This window comes from Hevea brasiliensis, chromosome 14 (genome assembly GCF_030052815.1).
Source record: "Hevea brasiliensis isolate MT/VB/25A 57/8 chromosome 14, ASM3005281v1, whole genome shotgun sequence".
NCBI lineage: Eukaryota > Viridiplantae > Streptophyta > Magnoliopsida > Malpighiales > Euphorbiaceae > Hevea > Hevea brasiliensis.
The window spans coordinates 1,125,986-1,151,171 of record NC_079506.1 but is presented as its reverse complement, the minus strand read 5'-3'; the positions used below and the strand labels follow the sequence as shown (position 1 = coordinate 1,151,171).

The 25,186-nt window shown below is 29.3% G+C and overlaps 1 long non-coding RNA gene across 25 annotated transcripts; it reads right to left on the bottom strand.

Annotated features, from left to right (window-relative positions):
* Positions 1–370: 370 nt before the first annotated feature.
* LOC110663244 (uncharacterized) lies at positions 371–24,001 on the bottom strand. 25 transcript variants are annotated; one of them, XR_009143280.1, is made up of 17 exons: positions 23,932–24,001; positions 22,011–23,810; positions 21,705–21,868; positions 21,057–21,574; positions 20,816–20,935; positions 20,648–20,739; positions 18,908–20,057; positions 18,750–18,801; positions 18,387–18,453; positions 17,893–18,234; positions 17,740–17,819; positions 17,423–17,639; positions 5,064–5,126; positions 4,822–4,927; positions 4,598–4,671; positions 4,445–4,524; positions 371–703 (listed from the first exon to the last, which is right to left on the bottom strand). It is a non-coding gene; the product is annotated as an uncharacterized LOC110663244 (long non-coding RNA). The 25 variants fall into 25 exon arrangements; XR_009143282.1 differs by lacking the exon at positions 5,064–5,126 and having other exon boundaries at positions 4,598–4,710; XR_009143284.1 differs by lacking the exon at positions 5,064–5,126 and having other exon boundaries at positions 371–740.
* Between the last annotated feature and the right edge of the window lie 1,185 nt (positions 24,002–25,186).

Here is a 25,186-nt window from a genome sequence, read left to right as displayed (position 1 = left end):
GTAAAGATTCTCGAAGAGAAACTGCTTTGGCTAAACACGGAGGAAGACAACCAACTATAAAGCCCGAATAACCAAAAACTATTGTAACACCCCTTACCTGTCTACAGTGTAGCCGAGCAAGGTGTGCTACATTCGGTGCTGGAGCACCCTATTTTATCTTACTTTATTCCTTTAAAAATTTTGTTCTCGTTATATTTTAATATCAATTATTTTTCTATGGAGAAACCAGCGGAGTTTCCCCTGTTTCTATTACCATTTGGCATATTTTACTATTCACCTACTTGAAATTTTCAATAATAATTTACAATGAATATATCATTTATACTCATCATAGTCATCTCACATTCAATTCTTGCAATTCACATACTCATTTGTACAAATCCATTCATTTCCATACATATTCATTAATGCACGATTTATATATATAAATTCTCATATTTTCATTAATTTATATAATATACAATTTAATTTCAGATGAAAGAGCTAATCTATTAATTTACATCCTATACATATTAAATACAATTTCTTCGATTGCATTACAACATATGAAATAATTGTAATACACAAAATACATAATATGACTAATGTGAGCCCTATCTACATGCATTGCTGAGGAGGTGACAAACTTATACACTTCTGACACTTCTGCAAATCCGGACTCCAAAATCCCAGTCTAATATCCACTGGGCTTTGTCTTCAGTACCTGCGCGAAGGAAACAAATCCATCGCGCTAAGCATTTCTGCTTAGCGGTGCAATAATATAACTAGAAAATAATATATACAAATAAGAAAAACTGAAATATAATTCTAAAGTATAATTTAGATCCTCGGGTATCAATTAAATTTTGTATAATATTTCTAATATCAACTTTTTTATATTCTATTTTGTCCTTCTTTTACAGATTAATTCTTGGAGTATTGTATTTTTGGTTCCTACAATTTTGAAAATTTCATTTGTACTACTTGATTCAGTTATGTTTCCATTGCAAATCTTTTTTCTCATTTCATTCAACACTTTCTAATATTTTTAATTACTAATATTCTTAAATAATTTTAATAATTTACACTGCCCAAGTAACTTATGACAAGCTGACTAAACTGGATAACGGGTTGTTGGCACTGGACACCGCGCTGCCTCGGCCGTCATACCATGGGACGCAAAACGCTAACCACGTATGCAGTCAGTATGGCTAAAAAGCCATAATAACATATAATCGGGCATAAAAGCAATGAGTGCGGGCATAAAGCCATGAGTGCGGGCATAAAGCTATACGCAGTACTGCTAATACAATACCCTATTGGCATGCCAATCTATCCAATCTGACACACGTGTCTAGACAATACATGGGCACATAGTACCATTAAATGTTAATATGTTGTGTTTTATGACTTCATTATTTTATGACAAATTCCATAATTTATACATTCATTTGATCATTTATATGATCACAATTCTCATCAATGGTTCTCATGCACCATTGTACTTAAAACATTATTCTATGTTTTAGGGTCACTCAAATTCAAAAATCACAATTCACTAATCACATTATATATTATCAATCATAATGAATATAACTTATTATTTGCAATTCAGGAAGTATTTTTGCTTACATAAAATTTATGATTCCTCTTATTTTCACTCATATACCATTAAGTATTAATAGGTTTTTATTTTATTTCCTAGTGGAAATACTATGTCCAATTTTATTTTTATCTAATGCATATATTCATAAATTTTATTTATATAGTTCACTATTTGTCAACCTCACTATCTATTTATCATTTAGCTAATTTATTACACCAATTTACAGGTACCTAGGTTCAAGCATTTTCATTTATATGTACCTAGATTCAAGTATTTTCATTTGTATTCATAAAAGGAACCTAAGTCTCAAATATTATTTGTACATCCTTTATACCTTTAATATTTCATTTATAGTCATTTATAAATTACATTTCAAATTAAATTAACAATATCCCATAAGTTCTATTTGTGATGAGAATACAAACCTCATCTACACATTTACATAATTTAAACATTCATTAAATCATTTAAGTGGGGTACCATTCAATTCATTAATTTTGGTTGTTACTATTTACTTGACTATTCCTACACAAAAATTGACTTTTTTTAATTTATAATAGATTTGTTAAACCTGAGTTCATCAATATACTGCATTTTGCATTTTATTTTTGTTGACATTGATTGCCAATACCATTTCAAAGCTTATTTTATGTTGTTCAAAATTTTCATATTTCATGCCTTAAGTTTATTGTTCCATTGGTCATTGTTACAGTAGAAATTTGATAAATTTTTCTTCATCAAAGTTGTTCCTTTTTGTGTCTTCTTTAATTTTCTTTTTGAATAACTCCATTTGGAGTTTTGTAGCTCAAGTTATGGTCAATTTACCATAATTGGCTAGATTGATGCTTACCCAGATTTTCTGAGCAAATTTGGTTCTGCCAGATTTGGTGTCATAACTTGGACTAGCAATTTGAATTGGTTAGGTTCACAATTTGAGTTTATGTCCTTCATAAAAGTTCTTCTAAATTATCTAATCTTTCCATTGATATAAAATAAAGGTCATTTGGATATTTCTACACTGAGTTATGGCTAAATGAACAAGTCAATTTCCAAGACCAGCAGGTTGGTTACCAGGATTCGGTCAATTTTTAGGATATCCTAAGTTTATTTTCTGGACAAAGTTTCTTCATCAAAGTTGTGCCATTATGTGTCTAGTTTCATGTCCAATTATCCTTGCACCAATTGAACCTACACCTCTCAATTTACAGCTGCCCAAACTTGCTGGACTCACATCTAGCCCTGCAGGTCCTATGAGGCAGCATACCCAACCTCAAATCCAAAGCCACAATTCAATTCAATTCCTCATCAAACACAGCCAAATGGTCACTAATTGACCATTAGAACTTCCATTCACTAACACATGAGCAAAACCCTAAGTTTGCTCCAAATCCTAACTTCTATACTCAGCTTTCATGCAACCCATACTCTATCGTCCTATCCATCACATATACACATATCTCAAACCATTTCTAGGCAAGTTTAATATCAATTAAACTCATCATACCCTCATACATCAAAGCTGCTGAAAATTTAAGTTCCCATATACTTGATATTTTCTTCAATTTCATGTCATACTAACTTGATTTAGCATGCTTATAACACTTAAAGGAAAGAAGTTGGATGATTATAGCACTAACCCTTTTTTAGCAGAATTTTCCCAAACTTAAACTTCACTTTCTCTTCAATTCTTGGCAGCCAAACACTTCTACAAGGTGTGGGTGTAATTTTTAGTGAAGGGACCTAAGGGTTTTGGGGTAAGAATAGAGAGAAATTCAAGCTAGAAGGAAAGAAGAAATGGAGGAGTTTCATGGCCATGGTGGTTCGGCCAACATGAAGGAGATGGCTGATTGTTTTTTCCAATTTTTGACTAATTTTTCTTCTTTTTAATAAGGTTTAAGTGTGCTTGTTAGATGGTGATTGGTTAGAAAGTTTTTATTACATCATGCTTATGTCATGCCCATGTAATAAATCCAATTAAATTTCATTTTGTTTTCTTCTTTCTTTCATTCATTTTTAATTAAATTTTTAGCAATATTTATTCATATTTTATGTCATATAATTTATTTACTTAATTGGACAAGTTGGCCAAAAATCGTCTCTAAAGGCGAAATAACCAAAATGCCCTCCGTTCAGCTTAAGGAGCCAAAACTGTCTGTACTGATCTTAAAAATTTTTCTAACATTTTCTTGGCATTCTAATGCTACCTAGGGCGCCATAACTCTTCTCTGGCATCTCAGAAATTATTTCACAGGATTTTCCTTGGGTTTAGGGTTACTAGCTGTCTTCACCGCAACTTCCCGTTAGGGTCACCCATCACCGGGGCATCGGCTCATTTAATTTTGTTGTATTTCATTTCTAAAATTTTTCCTTAATTTTTCTTACTATTATTTGGTCTATTTATGACTCCTCACTCTAGTTTACATATAGTTCCAGACATTTCGACTGTCCAGACTGACATTAATCACCGGAACAGTCGAATGCACGGACTAGCTAAAGTGAGGGTGTTACAACTATGATGTCAAATGAATTCACATAGTTTTTTTTTTAAGCAGAATTTCATTAAAGGGTGAAGAAAATATGAGGGGGAAAAATCTACTGTGGTTTAAACACAAGACCAATAGATCAACACCATACACCCAACCTATACTAACTAAAACCACCTGTTGATGAAAAAATGCCCTCATTGAGCAGGTTTTAGCATCACCCTTTCATCATTATGATCCTTAAATCTACTTGAATGAAATATTTGCTTCTGGCTTGGAGACAATGATACATATTTGAAGTAATTATTTACTAGGCATTTCCCAATTTTATGGACAAACAAAGGATCCAAAAACATGAGTGGCAAATACTCCATACCTGTAAAACAACTCCATCTGATCAACTCTGTGCTAGAGCAGGTAATAACTCTTGCATTTTCAAGTTGCATAATCGTGAAACTACAAAAAGAGTAGCAAACATTAAGGTTGCTGGCAACAGTAGGATATCTTGTTGATAAAATAAAAGAAGTACCTTTCGGTTATGGGTCAACTATTCATGCCATTATTTACATAGAACGTCCACTGCATAAATAATGTTCACATCCACTGCACAAGAACGCCATTAGGAATGGTGAACAATCAAAGCTTAATGAAAAAAAATCTTTTGTCAGTTTACAAAGTAAACTAGGAAAATATTTCATAGGTTGATGTGATTTCAAGACTACAACTATTTGAAGAAGTCGTGTGGTTACTTACAGAATTTAAAGAGAACAGGATGTGCCGGCCTTACAAGAGATAGTAATTACAACTATTTGCATGTGCAAGAAATGCCATGATCAATGGATGTGCATCTGCTCTGTCACTACACACAAAAACAAAATAACCTTAGCTCATATGAAGAGGTTTATAAATTACATAAAAACACGCACAAGCATAAAAGTAGTGTAACAATGAATTGAATAATTGAAACCCAGAACTAATCTGAATCTAAAAGGCACCTTTTCCCAACTTTTGAATAGCTTTTGTGAAACTCTTGAGCAATGGTCATATTGTTTATGTGCCTATTGGAAAAGCTAATCAGTCCATCAGGTTGATATTGTCATATTTCACATAATCAAGTTAATATTGATATTGTCTAATGCATAAACCTCATATTTAGAAACTTGAATTTTGTAAAAATTCAATTAAATTAATTTATTTTTAATCAATTCTCATATTTGAAATAAAAAAATTTAATCTTTTTTAAAATTAAAAAAAAATTTAAAAATATAAATTAAGTATAATTGTGTTAGAATTTAATTGATTTTTTTTTACAAATTATTTATTTAAAAAAAATTCATAAGTTGTTTTTTAAAAAATTCATTGAAGTTGATGTATTATCACTACAACTTTGAGTGGTTGTAGATAAGTCAAGGTCAATAGCATTATTTTATTTTCCCTAGAGGAAAAATGCCTTGCAACTTGTTGGAAATGCGGACGCCACTGAATTTCTTCATCATTCAAGTTGGGTTTCCCTTAATATCTTCATTGAACATTTTTAATGAAATAAAAGTAAAAGTTAAAAAAGGGAAATGTATGGTTGTAAGTACGTCAAGTTTAATACTCAATTTGAGAAGTCAAATTGCTTTTGCTTTGATAGGCAAAAAGGCAATGAAATCGTTGATGCAATTAACCAATATTTCAGTTTTAGAGAGAACGAATACTAAAAAAAAATAGCCAAAATATATAAATTTATTCTTAAATTTTATTAAAATTTATTTTATAGCACTTTAAATTTTTAAAATATTTCATAGCGAATTTCAATTTTTATAAACATCTCATGATATATTTCTTATAAAAATGAAATTAAAATACCTTTTGATCTGCTGAGATGTACCATGCAATATTTATAAAAATTAACGCGTGTTATGAAATATTTTAAAAATTTAAAATATTATGAGATTTTTTTATTAAATTTTATGAGTAAAATAATACATTTGAAAAAATTAATAAAAAAGAAAGGTTTGTAATGTACCATAAAAGCATATGGATCCCAAGACATATAGACTTTGAAGCAACCTTGTCATAGACTTGAATTATTGCAAAGAGTAAATAAATTGACCAAGAGGATTATTTTATCTGCATTAAAGAATATATATATATATATATATATCAACATTAATGAAGGAAAATTTATAATTTGATTTTAAGGTTTTTCTTATATTATATTTTAATTTTTATATTATACAAAATTAATTATTTAATTTTTATATTATATTATATTTTAAATTTTATTTTTAAAAATTAATTATTTAATTCATAAATTTCACATATCACATTTTAATTTATGTAATTTTAATATATAGAATAATTTAATTATTTTATCAATGAATAAAATTATTGAACTATTACATTTTATGAAGAAAAATTAATAATTTAGTTTTTCTCATTAAATTTTAAAAAAAATTAATTATTTAATCGTTAAATTTTATACTGTATCATATTTTAATCTCTCTTTTTAAAAATTAATTATTTAATTCATAAATTTTATACTATAATTTTAATATATAAAATAATTTTTTTTTTTTTAAATACAAGAACTAAAATGAAATTGAATTAATTTTTCTAAACATAACGTGTGGGGTCATGTATAGTCATGTGTGGGGTCATGTATAGTCAAAATGTAGAAGTTACATAAAAAAAGGAAAAAAAAAAAAAAAGAACAGAAGGGCATTGAACAGAGCATGTTTCTTCTAGATCACATGCCTGGAGATTCGACCTTAATTTTGGGCAAATGCTTTACATTTTCTCGAAGAAACTCCTGATTTTCATTTTGTTTTCCCAGAAACCAAATCAAAGAAAGGTAAAACTATGGGGTTTTTGAGATTTAATTATTGTACATGAAAATATAACAGTAAAATGATAGAAAAAAATCAACCCAGTAATATTACTTTCCACACAACTGGTGGAAGTAGTAAGATTTGATGCAATATCAAGTGTTGAATCTCCTTTTTTTTTTTTCTTTTTTTTTTTTCAGAAACAATGATTTTTCCACTACTGAATGCCGTATATCAGAAGACAAGGTTGTTATTTGTGGACAATCCCAAATATTATGGCATTGAAGTGAAGTGCAAACTGCAAGTTGCTCATAATTTACAAAATCTAAGATCGATATTGTCTAGAGCAGCTTTGCAATTCTTTCTGTTTGCTAATAAAATCAAAAGCAGAGTTCCATATACTCTATTATGAGATAATGCTCTATTTGATGATATAAAAACATAACAACTTCTTGACTCCAATATTGAATCCTTTGTATGAAAGGTTAAGATCCCTTTCCATGTAAATAGTAATTCTTTATATTTTAGTACACCAACTCAAAGTCTAAATGCAATCCAAATTTATGTTGAGGAAGCTTCATTCATGCTCCTCAATGCTAGACTTCACTTTTAGGTTTGAAGGGGAGGATTATGAAGATGTGTGGAGGATGAAAATGCTATGGAAATATTTATAACAAGTATTTAGGCTCTTGAAGGATGCTACTCATTTCTTTAAGGACAATCGTGTGGTTGTGAATAAATTGTTTATAAAAGATTCATTCTATTATCACCAAAAATTTGGGTGATTGTAAAAACGTCAAGGTGAATAGTATTATTTGATCTTCTCTATAGGAAAAATCCCTTGCAACTTCTTAGAACTGTAGACTTCACTAAAATTTAAATTTAATTGCATAAAAATTAAAAGATAGAAAATTTATAGCCTTATATATATATATTATAATTTTTTAGGGAACAATCATATGTAGAAGGGTAAGAAAATAATGTACAAATATTAAAATGAGGATAAAAGAAGGAAGGTTTTATAATTAGACTTTCTTCATCAATTTATTAAAATATATTTTTATTTTTATTGTGTAACATATTTTTGGTAAAAGTAATTTGTAAATTTATGGATAATACATTACATATTTTTTAAGAAAAATAATTTAATATATTTATAATATATTTAAAATAAACATGAGATAAATTCATAATATTGTAAAAATTTAATTACATAGTATAATTCTCAATGTATTATTAGATTTAGGAAAATATGATAAAATCTATATATGTATTATTTTTTTTATGTCTAATTTTACAGTTTGGTAAAAAAATGTTATTAGTTAAAATGATATTCTATATTGTAAAATTGAAATTAGGAAAAAAATAATTAAAAGTATTTTTAGTTAAAAAAATATAGATTGAAATTATTTTTTTATTTTTGTAATATATCTTATGTTTAAAATATTTAAATTTAAATTATTATAAAAAAATTTAATTATGTAATTTAATAGTAAATATATTATTTGATTTAGAAAAAGAGAATAAAATGTATATATAATCATTTTAATTTTTTATATATAAATAATATATCGCTAGCAATTGTAATTAGTTTTATTTTTATTTTTTATATTATTAAATATTTAAATTTAAATTCATAATATTGAATTGGAGATACAAGAACGAAGAAAAATAAAATAAATTTTTTATGTGTATATATGTAAATTAATTCTGGAAGAAGTGAATTAAATTATGTGTACAGGAGCACGCTGACCGAAGTGGCAGCTGGTCCCTGCGTTGGGCAATCACTACCGCTGCCGGACACAGCTGGCAGCTGCTGCAGGTGGCAGTGTATATAGAACTACGGGACTGTCCATTGGCAGTGTATTACTACTGTCGATAGCGTCCCATGGATCGACCCCTTTTTTTTTTTTTCATTTAAGTCCTTCTACTATTTTCTTTTTTTGTTTTTGTTATTCACCGTCTAGTTGCTATCCATATTAGAGTTTATCTGTTCTTACTCAGCACTTTCCACCCTCTTTTGATAGATAAATATAAGATAACCCCTTTTTTCATGTCCCATGCATGTGAAACACAACAAGGGTAACGAGCGTTAACGTTGCTGTAAATGCAAGGTAATTCTTCTGTATAGAAGAGATGTTATTGTTATTAATGGAATTCTTTCTATTTGCTAATAAAATCAAAAGCAGAGTTTCATATACTCTATTATAAGATAATGCTCTATTTGATGATACAAAAACATAAGAACTTCTTGACTCCAATATTGAATCCTTTGTATGAAAGGTTATGATCCCTTTCCCTGTAAATATTAATTCTTTATATTTTAGTACCACCACCTCAAAGTCTAAATGCAATCCAAATTTATGTTGAAGAAGCTTCATTCATGCTCCTCAATGCTAGACTTCACTTTTAGGTTTGAAGGGGAGGATTATGAAGATGTGTGGAGGATGAAAATGCTATGGAAATATTAATAACAAGTATTTAGGCTCTTGAAGGATGCTACTCATTTTTTTAAGGACAATCGTGTGGGTTCTTATGGCAAAAGGAGGAGAAAAAAAAAGGAAATAGACGGAAACATGTTGCCTAGAATAAGTCTATAGACACAAGTACGTAGAATTTATATATTTAATATCATTATAAATTTTATATTTTGGATGTATAATTGACAAGGTCTAGGAAAAAAAAATCGTATTAATTATATGGTAGTGTTATTTATGTGGTTGAAGTAGAAAAAAAGAAAATAAAAATATTTTATGCAATTGAAGGAAAATAAAATAATTTATGCAATTGAGAAGTTTAAATGGTTTTGCAGTGTAAGGTATGTAGTGATATTATTGATGCAATCAATGAATATTTCAGCTTAAGAGAAGAAAAGGAGGATGAAACAGGTGAATTCATTTCAGCTTAAGGTAAGATTATGAAGAAAACACTATGTTCTTTGCCTGGTTAGGTGAGATGCATTCTTGAAATTTTTATTACTATACGATATTTATTTTTCACATAACATCATCTCAGAATTTATTTAAAATATATATATATATATATATATATATATATATATATATATATATATATATATATAATTAAAATTTAACATGTATAATTATGATATGTACTCTTTGAACAACTGATATTAAATAAAAACGTTTGAAAAACCCCTTTCAAGTTATTGGAATTGTGGACTGTACTAAATTTTTCATTATTAAATTAGTTTAGGAAATCCACATTACAATTCCTTACACGAGACCTAACTGTTGATCGGAATTCAGAAATTATTAATTAATTTACATTTTACATATAAGTTATGACTTTTAATATGGATTAAATAAAAGTTAAAACATATTCTATGTGGGTAACATTAGAGATATCAACATTTATTTATTAAATGTATATTTAGGATTTTTGTTGATTAAAAAATAAAATAAAAGGAAAATAATAATAAAACTAATTGAAAATAGACATAATTAATAATGTGACGAGACGTATGAATTTGAATTATTGCTCTCAACGATGTCCTGTACTTGAATTATTGCAGGGAGTAAATATCTTGCTCGGATTATAATGTTGACTTCGACATTCTCCATTATAGATATGTGAATTTTGAAGTTATTGACACAAAATATTAATTTTTTGATGAACTTTCCTCAGCATTTTCATTAGATATTTTTAAAGAAATGCTAATTTTGAGGTTTTGTTCAAAATTCTCTATATTATTTTTTTATTATATTTTATTAATTATAATTTTAAAGATGATTTAAATATAATTAAATTAAAATTTATGAATAAAAAAAAAATCTTCTTATTAGTTCAATCAGTGAATGAATGTGAACAAGCAATAAGTAAAAAAAGGAAAATTAAGTCTATAAATTATTTTTTAAAATATTCATTCTATTATCACCAAAAATTTGAGTGGTTGTAAATAAGTCAACGTCAACTTCTTAGAACTGTGGACTCCAGTGAATTATTCAAGTTGGTTTCAATTTGTAAATATAATTGGCAAATTTAAATTTGATTACATAAAAGTTTAAAAATAGAAAATTTATAGCCTTATATGTATATAATTTTTGGATGAACGATCATATGTGAAGGGTAAGAAAATACTATAAAAATATTAAAATGAGAAACAAAGAAGGAAGGTTTCATAATTAGACTTTCTTTATCAAATACATCGTCCTAACATGTTAAAACTTATTTAAAAATATAACTTTCAAATCTACATGTTTTATATACGAATATATGCATGAAAACTTCTTAATTTTACAGTTTCTTGGCACACATAAATATTAGCTGAAAGTAAATCTAGGAGTCTAATACCAAAGAAAAGTCCCAATAAATTCTGGTGTTATAGACACAATGTCAATTTTCTTGATGAGTTTCCCCTAAAATCTTCATTAAACATTTTTAATGAAATGAAAGTAAAAAGGAAAAAAAAAAGTATGGTTGTAAGTAAGTGAAGGTCAATACTCAATTTGAGAAGTTAAATTGCTTTTGCTTTTGTAAGGTAATGAAATTGTTAATGCAATTAATGAATATTTCAGTTTAAGAAAAAAAAAAAAAAAAAACAACTCTTGAGATCCAGGAAGTTATAATGGTGGCGAGAAATAGGTCTTGTGAAAGAGTATATTAATTTATTTAACACTATATTTAACTAAAAATTTTAAAACAATGAATTTATTGATATGATATTCGAGGTTTGTAAGATATTATAAAAGGGTGTGAGTCACATGAAGTGATAGGATGTATAGACTTTAGGACACCCTTGTCCTAGACTTGAATTATTACAGCGAGTAAATAAATTGACTTAACAATATTTTTGACTGTATTAGACACGCACACACACTATATATATATATATATTAAAAAAAATTATAATTTAATTTTTAAATTTTATCTTATATTATATTTTATTTTTTAAATTTTAAAAAATTAATTATTTAATCTCTTAATTTTATGACATAAAATAATTTAATTTTTATAATTTTAATATACATAATAATTTAATTATTTTTTTAATAAATAAAATTATTATAATATTAAAAGTATAAGGATTAAATTATTTTATATATTAAAATTAAAAAATTAAAAAATTTATTTTTTAAAATTAGAATATAGATGGGGTGATTTTAAACAAAGTGATTCCTGATTGATTCAAATTTGTCTGACGCTCTATTTATTAATGTTGCTCAGTTATTAAGAGGCAGATTGTTAATTTCAGCCATTTTGTGAGAAATTTCAGCCATATTTTACATAATCAAGTTAATATTGGCACTGTCTAATGCATAAACCTCATGTTTAGAAACTTGAATTTTGTAAAAATTTAATTAAATTAATTTATTTTTAATTAATTCTCATATTTAGAATAAAAATTTTTAATTTTTTTAAAATTAAAAAAAATAATTTTAAAATTAAAAAAATAATTTTAAAAGAAATATAAATTAAGTAGAATTGTATTAGAATTTAATTGATTTTTTTTTTACAAATTATTTATTAAAAAAAAAATAAAAAGTTCATAAGTTGTTTTTTAAAAAATTTTATTGAACATTCAAGTTGGGTTTCCCTTAATTGAATTTCTTCATCATTCAAGTTGGGTTTCCCTTAATTGAACATTTTTAATGAAATAAAAGTAAAAGTTAAAAAAGGGAAATGTATGGTTGTAAGTACGTCAATTTTAATACTCAATTTAAGAAGTCAAATTGCTTTTGCTTTGAAAGGCAAAAAGGCAATGAAATCATTGATGCAATTAACCAATATTTCAGTTTTAGAGAGAACGAATACAAAAAAAAAAAAGCCAAAATATATAAATTTATTCTTAAATTTTATTAAAATTTATTTTATAGTACTTTAAATTTTTAAAACATTTCATAGCGAATTTCAATTTTTATAAAAATTAATGCGTGTTATGAAATATTTTAAAATTTTAAAATATTATGAGATTTTTTTATTAAATTTTATGAGTAAAATAATACATTTGAAAAAATTAATAAAAAGAGAAAGGTTTGTAATGTACCATAAAAGCATATGGATCCCAAGACATATAGACTTTGAAGCAACCTTGTCATATACTTGAATTATTGTACAGAGTAAATAAATTGACCAAGAGGATTATTTTATCTGCATTAAAGAATATATATATATATATATATATATCAACATTAATTAAGAAAAATTTATAATTTGATTTTAAGGTTTTTCTTATATTACATTTTAATTTTTATTTTTAAAAATTAATTATTTAATTTATGAATTTCATATATCACATTTTAATTTTTGTAATTTTAATATATAAAATAATTTAATTATTTTATCAATGAATAAAATTATTGAACTATTACATTTCATGAAGAAAAATTAATAATTTAGTTTTTAAATTTTTTCTATATTACAATTTAGTCATTAAATTTTTTAAAAAAATTAATTATTTAATTTTTAAATTTTATACTATATCATATTTTGGTCTCTTTTTTTAAAAATTAATTATTTAATTCATAAATTTTATACTATACTTTTAATATATAAAATAATTTAATTATTATATAAATGAGTGAAATTATTATAATATTAAAATTATAAAGATTATATTTTATATATTAAAATTAAAAAATGACAAATTTTATGTTTCTTTTTATTGTTTTTAGACCACTAAGTCAAAATTGGTGATTTGATAAGCCGCGCGGAGCCCTTCCTAAAGACTATAAAGAGGAAATTTTTTTTATTTAAAAAAACAAAAAACGAAGAATAAGGGAAAATAGGTAGAGGGAAATAAAAGAAAAAGTAAGGGTAATGTGTTGTTTCCAAAAAACAACTGCTTCATTTATAATGTATCAGTCTTATAAAAAGATGATGTAAGAATGCAAATGTTACAAAAAAACAGAGGACCATCGAACAGAGTTTGTTTTCTTTAAAATTTCTAATCTTGATTTTTAAAATTGCGACGTATTTAACTAATATTTAATGAAAAAAAAAAGCATTAAATTATATAATTTACATCAAATGAAATTACTATTTAAAATACTTTTTCCCCCAATAATGACACATCAATGTTAAGAAAAGAAATTGAATGGCATATGCTTTAAAATGATTTTTACCCTTTTTTTTTTTTTAATAAGCATGAAAATTTTACCAATAAGCAAAATTCTATTAAAGGGTGAAGAAAATATGAGGAGGAAAAACATCAAATGCCAACATATCATATAAAAAGGCCGGATGCTCAAATTTAGTATGTAATAAAGTCACCCTTGCTAAAATATAAGCAGTTTCGTTAGCTTGTATCTTAACCCAGTGAAAGGATATATCCTTAGAAGAAAGCAAAGCATTGCAGACCTCTTTGTAGTTAATCTCAATGAAAATGTGATGCGGAAAATTTCAAAGCAGCCAATGTAAAGTTTTTCAAAGAGAAATTACTTTGGCTAAACACGGAGGAAGACAACCAACTAGAAAGCCTGAATAACCAAAAACTATGATGTCAAATGAATTCACATAGTTTTTTTTTAAAAGCATAATTTCATTAAAGGGTGAAGAAAATATGAGGGGGGAAAATCTACTGTGGTTTAAACACAAGACCAATAGATCAACACCATACACCCAACCTATACTAACTAAAACCACCTGTTGATGAAAAAATGCCCTCATTGAGCAGGTTTTAGCATCACCCTTTCATCATTATGATCCTTAAATCTACTTGAATGAAATTTTTGCTTTTGGCTTGGAGACAATGATACATATTTGAAGTAATTATTTACTAGGCATTTCCCAATTTTATGGACAAACAAAGGATCCAAAAACACGAGTGGCAAATACTCCATACCTGTAAAACAACTCCATCTGATCAACTTTGTGCTAGAGCAGGTAATAACTCTTGCATTTTCAAGTTGCATAATCGTGAAACTACAAAAAGAGAAGCAAACGTTAAGGTTGCTGACAACAGTAGGATATCTTGTTGATAAAATAAAAGAAGTACCTTTCGGTTATGGGTCAACTATTCATGCCATTATTTACATAGAACGTCCACTGCATAAATAATGTTCACATCCACTACACAAGAACATCATTGGGAATGGTGAACAATCAAAGCTTAATGAAAAAAAATCTTTTGTCAGTTTACAAAGTAAACTAAGAAAATATTTCATGGGTTAATGTGATTTCAAGACTATAACTATTTGAAGAAGTCGTGTGGTTACTTATAGAATTTAAAGAGAACAGGATGTGCCGGCCTTACAAGAGATAGTAATTACAACTATTTGCATGTGCAAGAAATGCCATGATCAATGGATGTGCATGTGCTCTGTCACCACACACAAAAACAAAATAACCTTAGCTCATATGAAGAGGTTTATCAATTACATAAAAACACGCACAAGCATAAAAGTAGTGTAACAATGAATTGAATAATTGAAACCCATAACTAATCTGAATCTAAAAGGCACCTTGTCCCAACTTTTGAATAGCTTTTGCGAAACTCTTGAGCAATGGTCATATTGTTTATGTGCCTATTGGAAAAGCTAATCAGTCCATCAGGTTGATATTGTCATATTTCACATAATCAAGTTAATATTGATATTGTCTAATGCATAAACCTCATATTTAGAAACTTGAATTTTGTAAAAATTCAATTAAATTAATTTATTTTTAATCAATTCTCACATTTGAAATAAAAAAATTTAATTTTTTTTAAATTAAAAAAATAATTTAAAAAAAATAGAAATCAAATGTAATTGTATTAGAATTTAATTAATTTTTTTTCACAAATTATTTATTTAAAAAAAACTAAAAAATTCATAAGTTGTTTTTTAAAAAATTCATTGAAGTTGATGTATTATCACTACAACTTTGAGTGGTTGTAGATAAGTCAAGGTCAATAGTATTATTTTATTTTCCCTAGAGGAAAAATGCATTGCAACTTGTTGGAAATGCGGACGCCACTGAATTTCTTCATCATTCAAGTTGGGTTTCCCTTAATTGAACATTTTTAATGAAATAAAAGTAAAAGTTAAAAAAGGGAAATGTATGGTTGTAAGTACGTTAAGTTTAATGCTCAATTTGAGAAGTTAAATTGCTTTTGCTTTGAAAGGCAAAAAGGCAATGAAATCGTTGAGGCAATTAACGAATATCTAAGTTTAAGAGAAGGAATACTAAAAAAAAATAGTCAAAATACATAAATTTATTTTTAAATTTTATTAAAAATTATTTTATAACTCATCTTATTAAATTTGACGAGTAAAATAATACATTTGAAAAAAAATATAAAAAAGAAAGGTTTGTAAGGTACCATAAAAGCATGTGGATCTCATGAAGTGACAAGACATATAGACTTTGAAGCAACCTTATCATAGACTTGAATTATTGCAAAGACTAAATTAATTGACCTAGAGGACATTTTTATCTGCATTAAAGAATATATATATATATATATATATATCAATATTAGTGAAGGAAAATTTATAATTTAGTTTTAAGGTTTTTCTTATATTATATTTTATTTTTATTTTTAAAAATTAAGTATTTAGTTCATGAATACCTAATATTATATTTTAATTTATGTAATTTTAATATATAGAATAATTTAATCATTTTATCAATGAATAAAATTATTATACTATTACATTTCGTGAAGAAAAATTTATAATTTAGCTTTTAAGTTTTTCTTATATTACACTTTAGTCATTAAATTTTAAAAAATTAATTATTTAATCTTTAAATTTTACACTGTATTATATTTTAGTATCTCTTTTTGAAAATTAATTATTTAATTCAAAAATTTCACACTACATCACACTTTAATACCTATAATTTTAATATATAAAATAATTTAATCATTTTATTAATGAGTAAAATTATTGTAATATTAAAATTATAAAGACTAAATTATTCTATATATTAAAATTAAAGAGACTAAATAATTTATTTCTCAAAATATAGATACTAAAGTATAGTACAAAATTAAAAGATTAAATAATTAATTTCTTAAAATTAAAAAACTAAAATATAATATAGGGTAAAATTCAGGGGCCAAATTGTAAATTCCCCTTTCATGAAAGGCGATTTGGGCGGCTAGAGTGCCTCTCCTTGTCAGCTTCAATGGCTTCATCTCATGTGCTTGCTACGGTAAGTGAGATAATAGTAGCTTTCTGTGCACCAACTAGATAAGAGCAAAGATGAAGAATATCGTCTTAATTGAATTTTCTTTTCTAAAATTACAGTGTAACTGAGGTGATTTTAAACAAACTGATTCCTCGTTGCAATTTGTTTGATCCTCTGTTTATTAATGGGCTCTGTTATTAAGAGGCAGATTCTTACATGATTTTGATGATTAAATTTTTGTAAGTAATTCGTTACAAAATGTAGAGAACAACATGTACTAGCCTAATAAGAAGAAAAGATGAGGAGGAAAAACCAACAGTGGTTTAAATCCAGGACCAGCAGGTCCAACCCCATACACCCAACCTATACTAGCTAAACCACTTATTGATGAAAAACCCCCCTCAAACGAAGCAACATTGATGAAGAGTCAATTAAATAAAGCAAAATAGACAGAATTGGTTCACCAGTCCATTCTATCTTATTGGAGAATCCAAAGCTCAAACTCAGAAACTTCTGGCCTGATACAAATTTGCAATCAAAATCTCCATTTCTCATGCGATACTAAATTGCATGTAAGCTCTAGATATTCCATTAATATAGTTGTGCAAGCGAGCAGCTCATAGTATCATTCGTTTATGATTATAGTCCTTAAATCAGCTTGAACTAAATCTGTGCTTCAAGCTGGAGACAATGACACACGTTTGAAGAAATTATTTATCAGGTTTCCAAAATTTTATGGAAGAAGGAAGGATCCGAAAAACATGCGGCAAACACTACATACCTGTAAAAAAATCTCCATCTGAACAACTCTGTGCTAGAGCAGGCAATAACTCCACCATTTTCGAGTTGCAACTCGTGTAACTACAGAAAGAGTAGTAAGCATTAAGGTTGCTAGCTACCGCAAGACATATTTTTGATAAAACAAATGAAGTACCTTTGAATTATGGGTCAACGATTCATTCAATCATTCACTCAGAATATCTGCTGCATAATGATGCAAATGGGGATAGAACCAATCACTCAACAACAACAGGAATGCACAGGAAATTCATTGGGAGTCTTGAACAGTCATACCTTAATGAAAACAATCTTTTGAGTCAGTTTACACAGTAAACTAGGAATCAGATTTGATAGGCTCAATGTGATTTGAAGACTACAACTATTTGAAGAAGTCATGTGGTAGCTTACAGAATTTAAAGAAGACAACAGGATGTACTTGCCTTACAAGAGATGGTAATTATGGGTCAATGATGGACGTGCATCTGCTTCTCTTTCACTACACACAAAGAAAAACACAATAACCTTAGTTCATATCAAGAAAAAAATTTATAAATCACATAAACACACACACACACACACAAGCATAAAATCAGTGCAATAATAAATTGAATAATTGAAATCCAGAACTCATCTGAATCCAAAAGTCACCTTTCCGCAACTTCCTAATAGCTTTTGTGAAACTCTTGAGCAACGATCATATATACTGTTTATGTGCCTAGTGGAAAAGCAAATCAGTCCACCAGATTGGATTTCACTTTGTTCATTCAATGTTGTCAAAATTAACATATTTGGAGAAAAGAAATGAGATGAGTAACATGCAATTTTGCATGGTGATTGTGCCCACAAGGTTTCCTCTGTAGTCTAAACTGCAATTTGGTCCATAATCCATCAGATTGAAAATTTCGCACAATGCACTTGACTGTCAAAAAATGGATTTTTTATTTTTGAAAAGAACAAATAATTTATACTTGGATTATATTCATATAAGGCATGTGAAGGTGATGAACATACCAAAACAAACACTTTCTTGCATAAGAGAGGCCTATTCACAACTGCTTTTCCCCTGCACCTTTCAACAAGATAGAACCATTATCAATTTCCAAACTCTGGAATTGAAGACAACAGTTGCAGAATGCTTATTTGAAATTCCATGGCTCAATTAAAATTACATGGAAATGCTTCAATCTACTGATTCACAATATTTGCAGAACAGCATTAAAAGGATAACAGTAGCTGAAGTTCCTCCATTCGCTGCATTAATCTTCAACAACCTTAAGTACTGAAAAAAAGTTACAAACAATTCTACAATCGCATAAATGATTAAAGTGAAGAAACAGATGAAAATATATATGAAAATGTAAAACTCATATATAAAAAAATAATAATAATAATAAAAAAGGAGCATTGAACAGAGCATGTTTCTTCCATATCACATGCCTGGGGATTAGACTTCAATTTTGGGAAAACGCTTTACATTTTCTAGAAGAAACTTCTGATTATCATTTTGTTTTCCCAGAAACCAAATCAAAAAACGGTAGAACTATGGGTTGTTTGATATTTAATTGTTCATCTACAAGAAAATATAACAATAAAAGATAGAAAAAACAACCCAGTAGTAATCATATGTACCACACAACCAGAAGGAAGGAATAAGTTAGATTTGAAGAAATGTGAATTGTTGAATCTCATTCTGTTTACAAAACCAATGATTGGTCGACCACTGCATCCCGCATAGCAGAAGACAAACTGGCCGTTGATCTTCAAAATGGAAGTTGTACCTTACTTGAAGAAGTCATCAATAAAGAAATTCTAGAAGTTGTTATAAAGTGGCAGCAATTTGAAGTTCATCAACGTCCAAGAGGTGCCATTCATTAAATATTAAGAAGAGAAGCACTATAGCATTCTGCATTCGTTATTGTACAGATGAAAATCCTTGCATTCAGCAGCTTCTCTAGGCAAGGGAGATGAAACTTCAATTTGAGGTAATTATAGAGGAATACTTCAAATTTTGAAAAGAACATGATAAGGTTGGCAGCCATTTACAGATAAATGAGATGGACAGAGGTCTTCACTTGCAGAAGTAGATAGAACCATCCAAATTGTAGCATAGAATGTTCAAAGAAACACTTTCAACACAACACTACAAAAGGAATATCTACAACTGTTTATTAATTTCAGATAACGGCTGCCATTATATGAAGGTCTCAAAGCATTGAAACCCAAAACTTCATCCGAGTCTAAAGTGCTTCCATATAACTCCTTGAAGATCAATGGTCATATTGTTTACACTAAAAATGTCCATCAGGCTAGGGGCAGGCACTGCATTAAGTTTTTGAGAACAACAATGAGAATCATTCTTTAACCATAAAATTTAAATATAGGGAGGTTCATCATTTTATCAGCTAAGGCAATTTCTAGCTTGCCAGTTTCTGCATAGAAAATCAATTCTCTTGCAACATGTAGAAGCTGAAATTCTAGTATGGATTTCTTTGTAGTGGCACTTCCAGTTAAAACTAAAGAACCAAGAAAACAAATTTAACAAATAAACACTTGCTGGTAAGTATGCATCAATGACTCAAGAAGCCTACATTTAAGGCATAAATTGTCCAACATGTTTCTCTTAAAAGAATGAGTGGCATAATTATAACATGCAAGAAAATGCAGAATCATGCATAAAATCCTTAAGTGTCGGTTGGGAAAGGCAGAATCACATCAGTCAACCGGTGAACAGTACTGGATTTCACTCTGCTCATTTAACGTTGTCAAATTAACACAAGGAAAAAAAAACCATGGGGATCTGGTAGTAAAAAGTACAATTGATTCCACAATTACATAAATTAATGAATTTTGAAAAGAAGAAATAAACAAATAAAATATAGAACTATAAATATTATGAAGAACCAGACGACCTTTGAACAGATCAAGCTCACAAGATAAGGCTTCAATTTGGGGCAAATGCTTTACATTTTTTTGGAAGAAACCCAAGATGGTCATTTTTTTCCTGAAATACCAAATTAAATATCAAGGAAAGAGTTCGTAACAAAAAAAAAATTGTTGGGAAAACCCATACTACTTACCACACTGTGTGATCAAACGTGTGAATTAGATTGGAAGAAATGTCGTTGAATATCATTTTGCTTTTTCCATCTCTGCATTACGCAGTTTAGATGACAATGACCATCACAATGATTCCCATCCTACAGTTTAGAAGCCGCATAATTTGCAATCCAAAAAGAGAAAAAATTCAAGAAGCCAGAAATAAACCCTTGTGAATGAAATTGAGCAATTAAGTACACAAAATTGTCATAATTAACTCACCAATTGTCAACATCAACATCTATGAACAACTGCTTTGAGGTGAGTTTGGGTGTCCACCGAGGTAAATAACATATTATATGATTAATAAATAATTAAAATGTATATTATATGATATATTTATATTATTATACTATATAATATATTTAATCTTAAATTATATATACACTTTAGGTATAGCTAAAATATATATTATATGATATATTATGTATTAATAATCCAATTTAAAACTTAAATGCTAATTTAAGAATGACTTTTTAAAGAAATAATGATATAAAATTGTTTTAAGAACCGAAAACCGAACCGTAACCGTACCGAACCAAAGAACCAAGAACCGTACCGAACTGGAACCGAAATAATGACGAACCGAACTGAAACTGTATCGAAATTTTGGTTCGGTTTCAGTTCCTAGCCAAACCCCGAACCGAATCGGAACCGAATACCCCTAATTTTATTAACTCAGGCACTGACCAGCTACAAGGGATTGTGGGACTTCTTCATAGTGGCAACTCCAGTTAAAACTACAGAACCAAGAAAACAAAATTACAAAATTAAGAAGGAATCATGGTCTTAAGTTTATAACCAAGAGTGAATAATTGTTGACAAACTGGTAAGTGCAAAATAATTAAGGCGAGCTGTTAATTAACTTACAAAAGGAATGTGAAGAGAAGTTGATCAATGACAATGCCCTTCATCGAAATTTCATATATGAAGCTACTCAGTGAATCCCCATCCTAAAGTTCAGAAGAGATAGCAGTACATCCACCAATTGTCATGGTTACACACCTATTCTTTAACATCTATGAACAACTGCTCTGAGATTTAAGCAAGAATATTTCAAGATATCTGTCAATATAAAAACACACATGAAAATCCAATAACTTTAATGACAAAAACTTGCGTCTGCTTCTAAGATAGAGGGAAAAAAAATGCCTATTGAACGGGATAAGCACATACACTAAGAGAAGTCAATCCGATTCTTCTGATCATAGTTTGTAGCAGCCATCCACTTGAATCCATCCATTGTCAATACTAATATTTGGGATGTGAGCAATCTTGGGCCAATCAGCACCCTTTTTTTTTTGCATCTTCCTGATAGTTGAGGACATTCTTCAATCCATAAATATTGTAATGTGGTGAGGCTTCCCATCCACTCCAGTAAAGATATCAAATTGGTACAATTTTTGATTGTGAGTTTTCGCAGAGTGTGGAGTGATGCAAATTTGAACAAACTTCCAAGTAGAAGTTCTAGGAAACTTCTAAGGCACTGCCACGGCATATCACTATGATCCTCTGAATCAGATAAATCAAGCTCCTTGCAAGCCACAAAGACAAGAATCTCAAGAGAGGTTAGATGCTGCAAAGCAGAAGACACTTTTGTTATCCGTGGACAATACTGAATATAAAGTTGTTGGAGTCATGTGAGATTTGTCAGCAACTCCCAGGAAAAATTTAGCATAAACACATCCGAACTAAACCCAGGTCAATAGACCTCCTCAGAGCACCCGGCCTAGGACACGGCATGCTAAATGGAAAAACCTGGAAGGACAAAACAAGACTGACAAAATGCAATACAATCCAAAACAAGCCATAAAAACAACACAAGGTCCAAAAGTCTTCAAATAGCTAATGACCAAAACACTAGCGAGACATGACAGATACTGTGACACATGAAGACACTATCCTCCAAAAAGAGACACAGAGCAAAAGTAAGTCAAATCCAAAAGCAACATCCACTCGATTCAGAAAGAAGATATAGCAGGCAATAAACATAACAACTAGGGGCAAGGCAAAAGGTGGCCATTAAAGGATTGCCACAAAATCTTCCAAACGATTCAGACCCTGGGTGCTGAGTGCTGAGTCGATCTCAATGAGGATTGGGGAAGAGGTACATCCAAGTGCTGGCGGAGAAGATGACAGCTCTAAAGCTTCAAGGATGACCTTAATTTCAGCTTCATTAGATTCCAAGATCCCCGAAGGACGAGAAAATACATGGCATTTTAGTTCCTAAAGAAAGACCCCTTCAATAGCACTTTTACCAGGTTTGCCCAAGGAAGAGGCATTAACATTCCATTTGAGCCATGTGGTGGGGGGGTGACCTGATTGTGGCAGAAGTAATAAGGAGGTCAGTTCCTGAGAATGGGAAGTTAGCATCCAATGCTTTCATCGAAGTGGAAAGGCAGTGGAGGATTAAAGTGCAAAGAGAGAAGGAGGTGGGGATGTCCTTGCCATATTGAAAACCTTGCCGTTTCTTGATAACCAGATAGACCACACTATGGCATGGAATAGACTGATCCAGAATTTCTGTTTAAAGCTTCCATGAATTAATGCACCCCGTTCATGAAAAAAGGAAGGTAAGGAGTTTGGAAGACAAACATAATGTTAAGGAACCAATTCCAATAAGCCAAGAGTGCCGACAGCCAAGAAAAATGTGAGAAACTGTCTCAATTTTGACCAGGCAACGAGTGCATTGATTTCAGGAAGAGGGAATGATGCCAATATTACACAGCCAATCTTTTGTACACAAACAACCCCGGCAAGCTAACCAGACCAGAACTTCCACTTTAGGTGGGGCTAAGCCAAGCCACATAGAAAAAGAAACTGAGCTTTCATGCAGCGAGGCATTAAGAAGATTCCTATATAGGGAATTCCAAATTCATATAAATGATCAATTGATCAGGTTTCAGCTAGTCGGCATCATTGAACCTTTCATTATTATGACCCTTAAATATGCTTGAATCAGATGTTGCTTCAGGCCTAGACACAATAACACACATGATTAGTTTTTGAACACTTCCCAATTTTATAGAAGTAAACAGGGTCCCAAAAAGTTATGTTAAATAAAATCTGCTACACGTGTCTCTAAATATCTCCATACCTTTAACAAATTATTGCAGATAAGCTAGATGATCAAATTACTCCTTAATTTTCAAGCAGCCACATGTGTAGTGCAACAAAAAAAGCAAGCATTATGATTTAGGTGAACTATAATATATTATGTAAAAGGCACTCAAAAGAAGCAGAAATGAACATGTACCATTCATAGTAATAAACTAAGACTTTCTGGCACTGGCATATGAGAGGCCAATCCAAAATTGCTCTTCTTTGGAATCTTTCAACAGGCAGAGCCATCATCAACTTCCAAAGTCCAAAATTAAAGATACAAGAGTTGCATAATGCTCATTTGACTTTCCATAGCTCACTCAAACTTATATGGGAACACTTCCATTTCTTTGCAGGTTAATAATTTCGCAGAACATATTGCCACTTAAGATGCTAACCAATTTGAGAGGGTAATAGTCATGCATTCCAGACTTGAAAAATCTAAAAAACATAACCATAGGCAAGCGATAAGATTTCATTTCATGCAACTGCAAAGCAGTGTAGGATGTTTCTTATACCAAATACAACCTCTGGGAGGTGAGCATTCTTGAGCTATCCCTTGTGTTTTCTAATAACTGCATTTAGGAAACTTAAATATGACTAGGCATTAAAAAAGGACACTTACACAAAAGCAAATTCCTTGAGCATGCTTGTCAGATTTGATCATCAACTGCAATCTTAACCCAAATTTAACTAGTGCTAGATCTCACTCAAAACATGCACACAACAGATTATAGGCTCAGAGATGAACTGTGTTTAATTCGCTCTTGAGTGGCCAAAAGTGAAACAAGTTCCGTAATGGTGAAGAAGAAGAGGGGGACCTTGAAACCTATGTAAGTAAAACAATTTTATTTCTATGCCTAATTCTCCTTTACATTGGCTATTGGATATGGGCAAATCAAAAAAATTATATGCATATTTTATTTTGAATTTTGTGTAGGCATGGGATAATTGGATTGAAGGGACTGCTTCAAATATCATAGAATAGGATATCATAGATCCTATTCTGAAAGGAGCTTCTTCGACCCATGACATCCTGAAATGTATCCAAATAGGATTACTGTGCATAAGGAAGATGCATCAAAAAGACCAACCCCTTCATGCTTGATAGTTGCTCTGTTGCTCTACCTGCATTGTCAAACCTGCATCCCGGTCCCGGTCCCAGTCCCAGTCCCAATCCCAATCCCAGCTCCTCCCCCCTTGAATCTTAAACATTTCAATTCGGTTCAAATTACTTTTTTATTTTAATT